Raw genomic sequence first — 11822 nt, forward strand, 5'->3', positions numbered from 1 at the left:
ATATTTGCGTGCAAGTCTGCGTTTAATTCCAGCACGTGGAGTGGAGCATGGATGCCATAGATTTCCTTCCTAGAGTGGAACTCTGGGATTCGAAAACACGCCGAAGTCTCCCTCCTCCTGGCGACACTGCGAAACCCTAGATCGAGAGGGCCGACATCCCTTCTTCCTTCCCCTCGTCTCGTCGCCATTGGAGGAGCGGCCGGCGAAACCCGCCGGCTATTGGAAAGGGGGTGGCGGGCCGTTTCGCCCCCCTTTGCGAGGCATGGCGGCTCAGGTGCCGTTGTGTGTGATACTGCTTGCGGCCGAATTTGGCGCACGGAGCAGCGCAAAAGTGTCGCCCATCTAAACGGGGGTGTTGTGTGGCGCAAAAGTGTCGCCCATGTAAACGGGGTGTTGTGTGCTTCGTGAACTTGAAGCCAACGAGCTTCGGTGCCAGAAAAATACAGCGTAGCAACACGGACCCAAAGATCCGGCTGCCAGAAAAATACAGCGTAGCAACACGGACCCAAAGATCCGGCTGCACGCCATACACATCAAAGTACTTCCCAAATTTAGTCTTCCAAAATTGAGGGTTCTCACCGTCGAACTGTGGACAATCGAGTTTGAGAAGGGCCCAACTGGAGTATGGAGAGTGTGGTGATCTGTGCTCCAATTCTCTACCCGGGATGACGTGCGGAGCAATAGAGATTTCAAGAGAGGAGATTTGGTGCGTACCCTTGACCGGAGGCGGCGTCAAGGTGGCGACCACCCGATGAGCCGAGCCCCCGGTGTCGATGATCTCGCCGTGGCCATCGGGGCCGTGGTGCCTTGCATCGTCGATGGGATTTGTCGACGCAAGCCGCACCATTGTCGGATGCAGTGCGATCCGGCCGACCTGGGTACGCAACTCATCCAATTGCTGATGCAGGTTGGTCACCGTCGACCTCCACGTCTCGAGCGATTGTTGGATCGCATCGAGCCTGGCGTCGAGGGCGGCGCGCGCGTCGTTGACCGCCTTCGCGAGCCGTGATCTGCTCTTCCATCGCTGCCGCCTGCTTCTCCGATTTGGTTTGGTAGCGAGGTTTCTGGTAGAGGGGATCCAGGACTCTAACCTCTGATACCACTTGTCACAGGCCTATAGCGATCTAAGGAGAGAAGAGATATGGGAGCTGGATTGAGGAGGAAGAAGGGGATCTGAGATAACACGAGGAAGAACAACTTCTCTCTTTCGGGTCTAACTTATCATCATACAACATAAACCCTCCTCTCACGGATGCGGCCGCATTTAACCACCACGGCACGCAGGCTGTCACCAACTCACACTGGGACACGGACCCACCGACCAGTGTCCCCCCACGCCTGATCACGCATCCGCCGTGCTCGTTGTGTGTCCCATCTCCTTCACTGGCCGGTGGGGGCGTCGTGTCATGCGTGACTGACAACCCCTCCCGCAATTTGCACTTGTGTGCAATATACCTGGCCATGGGCCGGGCCGGGTCGGGGATGGCCAGGACTATGTGCAGTTGCTACTCTACTCACCCATGATCCATGGAGTATGGAAGAGTAGGGCCTCGAACAGAAGAACGCTAGTGCCAACTGCCAAGTGACCAGGACGAGGCTGGTCGTTAGACAAATAAAATAAAATAACTCTAAAGTCGACGAGCCTAGTCCGTGGAGTAGTGGGGCTACCGAGCCGCCGGGTCGGGCCCCTCGGATCTTTTGATGGAAAGGGACGGGCACGAGCAGCGGCACCGCGGCGCCACAGGCCGCTGCTGCTGCTGCGGCTGCGGCTGCTATTTCGTGGGCTCCCCTGCCCGTCCACCGCGCCACCCACCCGCCCACCCATCGCGTCCCTGTTCGCGCGGGCCCCGCGACGGCGCGGCCGTATCCGCCAAAGGATGGCGCGACGCGATCGGTCACCGCTTACGTCGTCGTGGCGATGAGGGCGAGCGAGCGAGCGTGTGCCGCCGCTGGGAGTCGAATCTGGCACGTGGTCAGGTCATCGCTAAGGCAGCCAAAGGCGAATTCGGAGGGGGGGCGGGACGAGGCAGGCCGCCACCTCCCTCCCGTCCCTGCCTGCATGTCGCGACGTGCTGGGTGCGTGGGTGGTGTGCCTTTCTTCGCTCTCGGTCTCTTCTTTTTGGTGGCCCGACACGCCACCTCCCCTGGGCCCCGCGCGTGATCGTGCCTTGCCTTGGCCTATTCCGTAACTAATTATTCTACCCGTCCAGCGTCCAGCCGCCATTATTCTTTTTATCACGATGAAAAAACAACCAGCAGTCTGGTTTACCAGTCAACTAGTGCAGTTAAATTTGTGCTCGCAAGTGTTTGAGCCGAGCCATCGCATTATTTTACTGCCACGTATACATAGATCCACGTATCCGTCGTCGCCTTGCCGAAGCTGACCCACCAGCTCCCCGCTCATGCTCGCCAACTCCTCCCGCTCCACCTCGCCCACAAACGTCAGCCCCTGTGTCTCATCGATCCAAATCACACCGACTCAAGAACACGACTCACCGTGTACACCTCCTGCAGCTTATCCTTGGTCGGCATCCTGTACTGCACCTGCCCGCGCTCCTCGCAGAACAGTCTGAGGGGGGACAGCTCGGTTGAAAGGTTCAGTGTCAGTGCCGATGACGGATGAATGATGAGGGTGAACTGTATACAGGTGCACCTGGGCCGGAGAAACTTATGCGACCAGCTCGAAGATGCCGCGGTAGAAGCAACGAAAAAAATGGCACGCTATTCCAACATTATAGGGTTGCTATAGCGTATTGGAAAGGATCACGTTACTTTTAGCTAATTTGCTCGCTACGGTGTTGTTCCTGCTGAAATCTGAGATGGGCTCTAGGCCCATATAGCAATTTCTGAAAAATATCTAAGGGCCCATATGGGTTATATGACACAGGGTGTAGTGGGAAGTTTAGTCCCATCCCGAAAGTGGAAGAGGAGTTGGACCTCCTTATAAGGGTTTCTCCTACCCCGGAAGTGGAAGAGAAGTTGGACCTCCTTATAAGGGTTTCTGCTACCCCGGAAGTGGAAGAGAAGTTGGACCTCCTTATAAGGGTTTCTCTTCTACATGCTATTGGAGCTTGAGAAGAGAAGAGGGAGCCGAGCTCACACCTACGCGCTTATTTTTGCCAATTACTAACGGAGAGTTCTCTGACAGCACGCCCACCGTCGTTCCCTTCTGCTGCTGCCGCCGGTGACTCCATCCGTCCGCTGCGTACACGGTCGACGGGAGAGCGGGTCTCCGAAACCACGCCCTTCTGGTTCCTGTACGGGGTGCGGGGCGAATAGGTTTTTGGGCAGCGACTACGCGACTGCTCGCTTCCGATCCGCTACTTCCTCTACGTCCGCGTCGCCCTCATCATCATCATGTCCACCAACGCCGAACGTGCCGCCGCCGAGAAACCTGAAGCCGACAAGAAGGCCGTCGAGGATGCTGCTGCCGCCACCACCGCCGCGGCATCTGCATGGCCTACTGAAGGGTATAACGCGTTTATCCCGCTCCTGATTATTTTCGTATTAGCAGTACTAGCAGTATGTGTAGATTTGTCTACTGTTTGCTTAGTACCGCCGCCGAGAAAGTTGAAGCCGACAAGAAGGCCGCCGAGGATGCTGCTGCCGCCACCACCACCACCGCGGCGTCTGCATGGCCTACTGGAGGGTATAACGCGTTTATCCCGCTCCTGATTATTTTCGTATTAGCAGTACTAGCAGTATGTGTAGATTTGTCTACTGTTTGCTTAGTACGTGCATGTTTAGATCAGAGTTAGTACGTCATCAATTTAGTCAATGCTATGCTAGTGATTTATCTATGGATTAAATTAGTCGAAAAATTGCCTATTTACTCAGCAATCCAAAAACCTATTCTGTGTAGGAATTTTTCGGCAAGTGGCTTTGCCGCTGCACTGAAACCGGATAAGTTTACCGGTACATACTTTAAGCGTTGGCAGACTAAGACCACGTTATGGCTCACGGCTATGAACGTGTTCTGGGTCAAAGGTGTCTTCACGGGAACGATTGCTCCTGAACAGGAGAAGGCGTTCAAGGAGGCTACCGTTGTGTTTCTCGGAGCAGTTCTTAGCGTGATCGGAGATAAACTGGTCGATGCATATTTACATGTGCATGTCGCCAAGGACTTGTGGTAATTTATTTACTGTTTTTCAGTGTTTCAGCCTACCGATTGGTGGGTGGACACAGGTGCAGGTGTTCATGTGTGTGCTGACATTTCATTTTTCACTTCTTACCAGGTCACAGGTCACGGGTCCGTATTGATGGGGAATGGCGCGAGTGCTTCTATTCATGGTGTTGGCACGGTCGATCTGAAGTTTACTTCGGGAAGGATCGTGCAGCTGAAGAACGTGCAGCATGTCCCCTCCATCAAGAAGAACCTCGTTAGTGGCTCCCTTCTATGTATAGAAGGGTTTAAGTTGGTTTTTGAGTCTAATAAATTAGTTGTTACGAAATATGGACTCTTTGTTGGAAAAGGTTATGAGAGCGGAGGGATGTTCCGCCTTTCCATCGCAGATTTTTGTAATAAAGTCGTGAACCATATTCATTCAAATGTTAATGAATCTGAAGTTTGGCATTCACGTCTTTGTCACATTAGTTTCGGTGTTATGACGCGGCTAGCCAAGTTGGATTTAATCCCGAGTTTCACTTTAGCCAAAGGTTCTAAGTGCCTTTCATGTGTGCAAGCTAAGCAACCTCGCAAGCCTCACAAGGCCGCGGAGGAGAGACACCTGGCACCATTAGAACTCATACATTCTGATCTTTGTGAGATGAATGGTGTGTTGACTAAAGGTGGAAAGAGATACTTCATGACATTGATAGATGATTCCACTAGATATTGCTATGTTTATCTGTTAAATACTAAAGATGAGGCTCTACACTACTTTAAAATTTATAAGGCAGAAGTTGAGAATGAACTTGAAAAGAAAATTAAACGAGTCCGGTCAGATCGTGGTGGAGAGTACTTCTCGAGTGAGTTTGATTCCTTTTGTGCGGAACACGGCATTATTCATGAGAGGACGCCTCCCTATTCACCCCAGTCAAACGGGGTTGCCGAGCGGAAAAACCGTACTCTAACTGATTTGGTTAACGCCATGTTAGATACATTGGGTTTATCCAAGGCATGGTGGGGGGAGGCTATATTGACGACATGTCATGTCCTGAATAAAGTTCCGACAAAGGATAATGAGATCACTCCCTATGAGAAATGGGCAAAGAGAAGGACAACACTCTCATACTTGCGCACTTGGGGCTGTCTGGCGAAAGTCAATGTGCCGATCCCCAAAAAGCGTAAGCTTGGACCCAAGACTGTGGACTGCGTTAATTTGGGCTATGCTAGGAACAGCGTTGGCTATAGATTTCTAGTAGTGAAATCTGAGGTACCTGAGCAGAAGGTCGGTACGATTATGGAGTCTAAGGATGCTACATTCTTCGAGGATATTTTTCCAATGAGAAATATGCAAAGCACTTCTAGACAGGAATCTGAGGAGACTCCTGAGCCTGCCATTCCTATGGATTATTATGAACAAACACATGATGAAAATCCTGAGGAGGATGACGAGGAAACCCTTGGTAGGGGCAAGAGACAAAGGACTGCAAAGACCTTTGGTGATGATTTCTTCGTGTACCTCGTGGATGATACTCCCACTTCTATTTCAGAAGCGTATGCCTCTCCAGAAGCTGATTACTGGAAGGATGCGGTCCGTAGCGAGATGGACTCCATCATGGCTAACGGGACATGGGAGATCACCGACCGTCCCTATGGTTGCAAACCATTAGGATGTAAGTGGGTGTTCAAGAAGAAGCTTAGGCCCGATGGTACGATTGAAAAGTACAAGGCTAGGCTTGTGGCCAAGGGCTATGACCAGAAAGAAGAGGAAGATTTCTTCGATACTTATTCACCTGTGGCTAGACTGACCACCATTCGAGTATTACTCTTGTTGGCGGCCTCGCATGGTCTTCTTGTCCATCAAATGGATGTTAGACGGCTTTTCTGAATGGAGAGCTAAACGAGGAAATCTACATGCAACAGCCAGATGGCTTTGTGATAGATGGTCAGGAAAGAAAGGTGTGTAGGTTGCTGAAATCTTTATATGGCCTGAAGCAAGCACCTAAGCAATGGCATGATAAGTTTAATACAACTCTGACATCTGTTGGTTTCGTTGTTAATGAGGCTGACAAATGTGTATACTATCGCCATGGTGGGGGCGAAGGAGTTATATTGTGCTTGTATGTTGATGACATACTGATATTTGGAACAAACCTCAAAGTCATTGAGGAGGTCAAATCGTTTCTATCTCAGAACTTTGAGATGAAAGACCTTGGTGTGGCTGATGTTATCTTGAACACCAAGCTACTGAGAGATAATGAGGGTGGGATTACACTTCTGCAATCCCACTATGTTGAGAAGGTGTTTAGTCGTTTTGGATATTCGGACTGTGCACCATCTCAAACACCATATGATCCTAGCGTGGTGATTCGAAAGTCCAAAGGCACGGCTAAAGATCAATTGAGATACTCTCAAATCATTGGTTCACTGATGTACCTAGCGAGCACAACGAGGCCTGACATCGCGTTTGCTGTGAGCAAATTAAGCCGGTTTGTTTCCAAACCGGGTGATGTACATTGGCATGCTGTTGAAAGAGTTATGCGCTATCTGAAAGGTACTATGAACTATGGACTTCACTATACCGGAGACCCGTCGGTACTTGAAGGGTATAGTGATGCGAATTGGATCTCTGATGCTGATGAGATGAAGGCCACAACTGGGTATATGTTTACTCTTGGAGGTGGCGCTATTTCCTGGAAGTCTTGCAAGCAAACGATCTTAACGAGATCGACAATGGAAGCAGAATTAACAGCATTAGACACATCTGGTGTTGAAGCAGGATGGCTTCGAGATCTTTTGATGGACTTGCCATTGGTTGATAAACCGGTTCCGGCTATCCTTATGAACTGTGACAATCAGACTGTCATCACCAAGGTGAAGAGTTCAAAGGACAACATGAAGTCCAACAAACACATAAGAATGGGATTAAAAGCTGTCAGAAAATTAAGAAACTTCGGAGTGATAGCGTTGGACTATGTCCATACGGCTAAGAATCTGGCAGATCCCTTTACGAAAGGGCTATCACGTGTTGTGATAGATAATGCATCGAGGGAGATGGGTATGAGACCCACATGAGTTGCCATGGTGGTAACCCGACCTATGTGATCGGAGATCCCGTGAAGTAGGACCTGGGAAAACAAGCCAGTGGTGAACTGAGGAGAGTAACCATACTAACCCACTCCGTTGGAGATGCAATACTCTCTATACTGTATGGTAGGATGACTACTGTCTTAATGTGTTCCAAAGCTTATGAAAAGCAAGATGCTATCCTACAGAGCGATCTTTGGAGGAACACACCTATATGAGCCCGACTGCTGGTCACAGTCTATGAGATTGGGGTGATCTCTAGTAAGCTCATGAATAGGCCAGGAGTGTGACTTATATGCTCCACCCGAGGGGTAAGCCTTCGGCAGCCTAGTACTAGTAAGACATGTGGTGAAACTTCTTTACGTCAAACTGAGAATTCAAGGCATAGTCCATTGTTCAGTTGTGAAGGAGTGTAGCTACTTGCTCTAGGTGAAGTTCAACCTTAACAGGTCTTCACTAAAACACTGGTATATCGAAACAGTAATTGGAACAGAGGACACAATGGGCCCTCGAGATCTGGTGGGCGATTGCTGAAATTTGAGATGGGCTCTAGGCCCATATAGCAATTTCTGAAAAATCTCTAAGGGCCCGTGTGGGTTATATGACACAGGGTGTAGTGGGAAGTTTAGTCCCACCCCGGAAGTGGAAGAGGAGTTGGACCTCCTTATAAGGGTTTCTCTTCTACATGCTATTGGAGCTTGAGAAGAGAAGAGGCCCTCGCGCACTCCTCCTCCGCCGCCCGCCTCGCCACGCCTCGTCACGACGCGCCGCAGGTTGCGGGATTGAGCCGAGCTGAGCTCACACCTACGCGCTTATTTTTGCCAGTCACTAACGGAGAGTTCTCTGACAGCTGGGCCACGATCTGAGACGTCGGATCATGGGCTGTCACGGACTCGGACGTGGGTCGAGCCCATGTCTCTCCACGCGGCTGCGCCTATATAAGTGTGCGGTGTCTCCTAACCCTAGCCGCCACAAACAGATCACATCTGCTCCACGCGCACGCCCACCGTCGTTCCCTTGCTGCTGCTGCCGCCGGTGACTCCATCCCGTCCGCCGCGTACACGGTCGACGGGAGAGCAGGTCTCCGAAACCACGCCCTTCTGGTTCCTGTACGGGGTGAGGGGCGAATAGGTTTTTGGGCAGCGACTACGCGACTGCTCGCTTCCGATCCGCTACTTCCTCTACGTCCGCGTCGCCCTCATCATCATCATGTCCACCGACGCCGAACGTGCCGCCGCCGAGAAAGCTGAAGCCGACAAGAAGGCCGCCGAGGATGCTGCTGCCGCCACCACCGCCGCGGCGTCTGCATGGCCTACTGGAGGGTATAACGCGTTTATCCCGCTCCTGATTATTTTCGTATTAGCAGTACTAGCAGTATGTGTAGATTTGTCTATTGTTTGCTTAGTACGTGCATGTTTAGATCAGAGTCAGTACGTCATCAATTTAGTCAATGCTATGCTAGTGATTTATCTATGGATTAAATTAGTCGAAAAATTGCCTATTTACTCAGCAGTTCCCACTATAACATGCTATTTCAACGCTAAACGAAATAACGTTGTAGTGTTTAAGCGTTTACCCAACAACAACCCATCCAACATCGGGCCAACTCATCACCCACTCTCTTTCTCTCAGACGCAACACATACAGCCTAACCTAGCCAATTCATCACCAATTTTCCACTAGCTCGTAACCGAGGGCGGTGGCGTCCAGCATCAGGCCAACTCATTCACTCTCTCTCTCTCTCTCTCACGCAACACATACAGCCTAACCTAGCCAATTTCGTCACCAATTTCCCACTAGCTCGTGACCGAGGGCAGCGGTGTTCTTGACTCGTGAGCGAAGGCGGCGACTGCGGTTCATAAGTCGCAACAGCTTCTCTTCATCCCCTCTCCAAGTAGCGGCGTAGGCCATGTATCCAACTCTAGCAACGCAACACCAATGTAAACCACACCGCCGGTGACAACAAGTCAGCCACCAATGCTTCTCTGTTTCATTAGGAGTGTTTCCTTTCCTTTCAACTTAGGAGTGTACATGCCCTGAGCCTAGCTCTCATATGCCTCTTTATCTTGTTAGGAGTGTTCCCTTTCGTTCCAAATTATGAAAGCCTTAAATTTTATGATATATTTGACATTTGTATGCAAAACGCTATTTCCAAATATAGCACGCTATAACTTGTATAGCATTTCGAGAAGGGCAACGCTAAATCTTGGAGAACACTATTTTTTCAATTGGGTAGACGTGGTCGAAGGAGTCCACTTGCGCCTCGCGCTCCTCGTACTTCCTCTCCATAAACTCGAATAGCTTCTTCACCTCATCTGGTTCCAGCTCTCATTTATTACATTATTTGTGGCATTCATGTGTATTTTAGAACAAAATAATCTATGTTGTACTGTTCAATTGATTTTGATTTTTTTCTAATTGCTATTGCTTGGTAACCAACCAGGATATAGCGATGATTAGTCTTTCTTTAGCCAGCTCAAAATACACAACCAACCTAATTCGACATATCGTTTTCTTTTCACTAGCAAGATGCCTGTGCATTGCACAGAACACATCAAGATGCATTTTTTATATAACACCTGTTGTGATTGACCCATGCGGGAGTAATCCCATGTATAAAAACTAATGATATCTCGAGAAAGAGGAGAGATAAGGTGAGGAGGAGTGGGGCGTGATGGTGATTGGTGATCAGACTGAGCGGAGGCATGGGGATGGACGACGCCGGCAGCGGCCACCATGCCAGATTGTTCCAGAGGCTTCCTTTTTTAATTGCTCAACAATGAGGTTGTGGAAGATAAGGATGAACGAGGGAAGGCCTTATCTGCAAATATGGAGAGAGGTGCGGGTATATTTTCGCAAAATTTCCATGGTTTGCTTTCTATCCGTCAGATATAGATTATTGAATCTCTTGAAGAGCTTGATGAGGTAATTGTACCTTCTCTCGAATTGGAAAGTAGCACATCAGCGAAAACCGTTCCCGTGATGCCTACACCAACTAGAGAGGAAGCTAATGATGATGATCATGAAACTTCGGATCAAGTTACTACAGAACCTCGTAGGTCAACCAGAACACGATTCGCACAAGAGTGGTACGGGAATCATGTACTGGAAGTCATGTTACTAGACCAAGGCGAACCTACGAACTATGAAGAATCTATGATGAGCCCAGATTCCGACAGATGGCTTGAGGCCATGAAATCTGAGATAGGATCCATGTATGAGAACAAAGTGTGGACTTTGATGGATTTGCCCGATGACTGACACTGATGGTAATGTTACTATCTATAAAGCTCGACTTGTCGCAAAAGGTTTTCAAGAAGTTCAAGGAGTTGACTACGATGAGACTTTCTCACCCGTAGCGATGCTTAAGTCCGTCCGAATCATGTTAGCAATTGCCGCATTTTATGATTACGAAATCTGGCAAATGGAGGTAAAAACTGCATTCCTTAATGGATATCTTAAAGAAGATTTGTATATGATGCAACCCGAAGGTTTTGTCGATCCTAAAGGTGCTAACAAAGTGTGCAAGCTCCAGCGATCCATCTATGGACTGGTGCAAGCATCTCGGAGTTGGAATATACGCTTTGATGAGGTGATCAAATCATATGGTTTTATGTAGACTTTCGGTGAAGTCTGTATTTACAAGAAAGTGAGTGGGAGCTCTGTAGCATTTCCGATATTATATGTGGATGACATATTATTGATTGGAAATGATATAGAATTTCTGGATAGCATAAAAGGATACTTGAATAAGAATTTTTCAATGAAAGACCTCGGTGAAGCTGCTTATATATTAGGCATCAAGATCTATAGGGATAGATCGAGACGCTTAATAGGACTTTCACAAAGCATATACCTTGATAAAGTTTTGAAGAAGTTCAAAATGATCAGTCAAAGAAAGGGTTCTTGCTGTTGGGGATCGTAGCAGAAATTTAAAATTTTCTACGCATCACCAAGATCCATCTATGGAGTTTACTAGCAACGAGAGGGAAGGAGTGCATCTACATACCCTTGTAGATCGCGAGCGGAAGCGTTCAAGTGAACGGGGTTGATGAAGTCGTACTCGTCGTGATCCAAATCACCGATGACCGAGCGCCAAACGGACGGCACCTCCGCGTTCAACACACGTACGGAGCAACGATGTCTCCTCCTTCTTGATCCAGCAAGGGGGAAGGAGAGGTTGATGGAGATCCAGCAGCACGACGGCGTGGTGGTGGAAGTAGCGGGGATCTCGGCAGGGCTTCGCCAAGCACAGCGAGAGGGAGAGGTGTCACGGGAGGGAGAGGGAGGCGCCAGGGGCTGTGGTGCGGCTGCCCTCCCTCCCCTCCACTATATACAGGGGCCCTGGGGGGGTGCCGGCCCCTGGGAGATCCAATCTCCAGGGGGGGCGGCGGCCAAGGGGGTGGCTTCCCCCCCAAGCCAAGTGGGGGGGCGCCCCCACCCCTAGGGTTTCCAACCCTAGGCGCAGGGGGAGGCCCAAGGGGGGGGGGCGCACCAGCCCACCAGGGGCTGGTTCCCCTCCCACTTCAGCCCATGGGGCCCTCCGGGATAGGTGGCCCCACCCGGTGGACCCCCGGGACCCTTCCGGTGGTCCCGGTACAATACCGGTGACCCCCGAAACTTTCCCGGT

At 50.0% G+C, this 11822-nt stretch overlaps 1 pseudogene; it reads right to left on the reverse strand.

Annotated features, from left to right (window-relative positions):
- Positions 1 to 2198: 2198 nt before the first annotated feature.
- LOC123076610 (uncharacterized) lies at positions 2199 to 9899 on the reverse strand (annotated as a pseudogene).
- Positions 9900 to 11822: the final 1923 nt, after the last annotated feature.

The sequence above is a fragment of the Triticum aestivum genome, chromosome 3D (assembly GCF_018294505.1).
Source record: "Triticum aestivum cultivar Chinese Spring chromosome 3D, IWGSC CS RefSeq v2.1, whole genome shotgun sequence".
Taxonomy (NCBI): domain Eukaryota; kingdom Viridiplantae; phylum Streptophyta; class Magnoliopsida; order Poales; family Poaceae; genus Triticum; species Triticum aestivum.